Source organism: Limulus polyphemus, unplaced genomic scaffold, assembly GCF_000517525.1.
Source record: "Limulus polyphemus unplaced genomic scaffold, Limulus_polyphemus-2.1.2 Scaffold1972, whole genome shotgun sequence".
Lineage (NCBI taxonomy): Eukaryota > Metazoa > Arthropoda > Merostomata > Xiphosura > Limulidae > Limulus > Limulus polyphemus.
The window spans coordinates 74,953-78,347 of NW_013667582.1; positions in this window are offsets into that span (position 1 = coordinate 74,953).

The window sequence follows — 3,395 nt, forward strand, 5'->3', positions numbered from 1 at the left end:
CATTATATAGGCTACACTGACGTGACGTTTAGGCAGTTCGTTTAACTAGACACGGCATGGCCAGGTGGTTAGGGCGCTCGACTCGCAATCTACGGGTCGCAGGTTCGAATCCCCGTCACATCAAACATGCTCGCCCTTTCAGCCGTGGGGGCGTTATAATGTAACGGTCAATCCCACTATTCGTTGGTAAAAGAGTAGCCCAAGAGTTGGCGTGGGTGGGGATGACTAGCTGCCTTCACTTTAGTCTTACACTGTTAAATTAGGGACGGTTAGCGCAGATAGCCCTCGTGTAACTTTACGCGAAATTCAAAACAAACAAACAAATCGTTTAACTATTATACGTGATGTACGTTTTTTGGGATGGTGGTAAATGAAAGTTTTCCAAAACGCGACATTAATTTCTTGACGACCTAATACCATGCCTAACATCTAATCACGCGATTAAAACTGTACTTCACACGACGATGGCATAATAGCTCAAATTATGATATGGAATTATGAATAAGTGTCACATGATAAGGACAAATGAATATTGGAATTTTTTAATTATTTTCTTTAATTAAGGATTTAATATTAAAATGTAATTTATCAACTATATTTTATGCTAAATTTGTTGTTATGCAATAATATTAAAGCAGTTTGATTAAATTTTAATATAATCATTTTCGCTGCTCTCGGTCACTGTTCACAGTGGTTTGTTTAGCACAACTTGAACCAGAATCGCACTGACACGCTTTTGTGCCTTAGTGAGTGTTTTTGTTGGTACACCTCTTTGGCAAGAAACATGAGTCAAGAAAAAACGATTAATTTTTAGGCATTAATATTATCGCAATAGGTGGATAAAAACTTTAAAAATAGTGTTTTCATAAGAGATCTACATTCTAATTATATTAACAGACACGCTGGTCATGATATTAAACAATTTGTTTCTTTTGAATTTTGCGCAAAGCTACACGAGGGCTATCTGCTACTCTTTTAAAAACGAATAGTTGGATTGACCGTCACATTATAACACCCCACGGCTGAAAGGGCGAGCATATTTGATGTGACGGGGATTCGAACACGTGACACTCAGATTGCGAGTCAAACAAACTGACCATGCCGGGCCTGATATTTAACGGATGATTGCGCCAAACTAAGACTGTTTTATTTATCAAAGTGGAGTTCCAAATATATTGTTTTCTTTAATGTTTAAATTTTTTGTGTCACAATTTTCCAGAATTACAAAGTAGTGTTTCTAAGATTTCAAAACAGATTTTTTGGTGTTTGCCATTTGTTTATTATTTTTTAAAAGTTTGACTTTTAGGATAATATAACAGCAAACTTTAAATTTCAAGTAAGAGTAAAGTTTCTCTATATTCCTGGTTCAAAGCTAAGAAAAGTACTTGGATAAAAACAGAAACCAAACAAGAAGTCTCAACATGTGAATATAGCGTAGATTTTGATCTTAAAACTTTCTGAGTTCCTAAATAAACGTTCGAAATAATTTAAAAGTTCACATTCTCATGTGTTTCACCATAATCAAAACACTTAATGTAAAATAAATGCTAAAAGTTGTGTAAAAAATTAAAGAAAATAAAATACATTATGCAACTTAAATTTCAAAAGTTCTGAAACTAAAGTAATATTCAGAATTTTATGTGTTTTTTGCTCTCCTGTGGCACAGCGGTATGTCTTCGGACTTACAATGCTATAATCCGTGGTGGGCAGAGCACAGATAGCCCATTGTGTAGCTTTGTGCTTAAGTACAACAAACAAATAAATGTGTTTCTTTCTGGTGATCTAACTTATTCTCCATAATGACCTTAATTGCAACTAGTTTGTGGGGTGGGCCGGTAATTTTGAAAGCCAATATTTTGTTTTTTCTAGTTGAAGTTAATTGCATGACTTTTTATCTCAGTATTTGTTTTCTAATCTATGATATAATGATGTCCATCTAAAGTTAAATATGTTGTATTTTAACGTATGTTTATTTTATTTCTGTTTAGCACCTTTTAGATAAAGATATTGAATGAAATTGTAGCTAATAATATCATGCTATTATAATACATTATTTCCTTGTGCTCAGGATTTGTTGCAACAGCATCTATGATTGGTAAATACTTCAAGAAAATATATTAACTTCTTAAGTATTACACATAAAAGTGACAACGTTAGGAATAGTTCTGGTACTTTTTTTTTCATTTCATTCTTTATTTTACGTAATTAGAAGCACATGGAAATTCTAAATCCTCGATCTGAACACGTCTTTATGATCTGAATGAATTAATATTTTGCGTCGGCAAGGGTTCTTATACAACTCTTCCAAAGTTATCAATTTTAGGATGTCCTTACACTACCTACGAACACCAAACAATGTCAATGTTTACTTTTGATATCTGCCACTCCACTGTGACTTTATATTAACTGATACTGTCACGTGACTTTCCGGTTTGCTTGTTGAAAATCTTTTTAATATAAGGAACTCGACCTCTGTATATCCACTGTGATGTTTCTCGTTTTTCTTCGCCCCTTTTTAAATTTTATTTTTTGTATAAACAGTTGGTTTGGTAATGCATCACTAAATCAATACGAAATACAGTATACATGTATGATCTCTAAAATATTTTGTAACAAAAAATGTAGCGGCCATATAAACATTGCAATGTTTTATCAAATGAAGAAAAAAACCTTATATTATTAAGCCCAGAACTTTATAATATAGTTTTATCTATCGTGTGTATCATTCGTATCTCCCAAGAGCTTAGCAGTAAGCTGAAGAGCTTATAATGCTAAAATGTGGGGCTCGATCCCTGTGGTGGGCTTAGCAAAGAGAGCCCATTATGCAGCTTTGTTCTTAACAGTTAAAAACTGATAACTTTAATGTTTTTATCATTCCATCATTCTAGACTACTCCGACAAATAATCACAGTATTAAAGCTTTGAACAATACACTTCGCACTTTTCACTGAATTTTAAAAACTTATTAATTTTTAGATGCCTGCTAATTTGACTGCCTGTATATTTGCAACACGTAGATCTATGTAAGAATATAATGTTTTACTTCTAACACAAAATTTTGTTTCTGTTAATATCACTCTTGGGATTTGTACTTGATAGATAAACACTTTATTAATTGATATAAACATTGTCATCTGCACTATCGAGGTTATTCTTATCTTAAAGAGGCTAACGTTCAAATTATGTTAGTAACTTTGTACGTTAGGTGTCATGTGAGTAATCTTTAGAAAACCTACACATAAGCACGTGCTTACGATCATCACAAAATTTAAGGCACGTCATATGTCAGGCTTACGTGCCACTTTGATGCTTTAGTCAAAACTAAACAATTGTTTGGTAATAATACAAACTTTTATGTTTTTTGTCGTACATATTACGGTGATACTGGCTTGTTG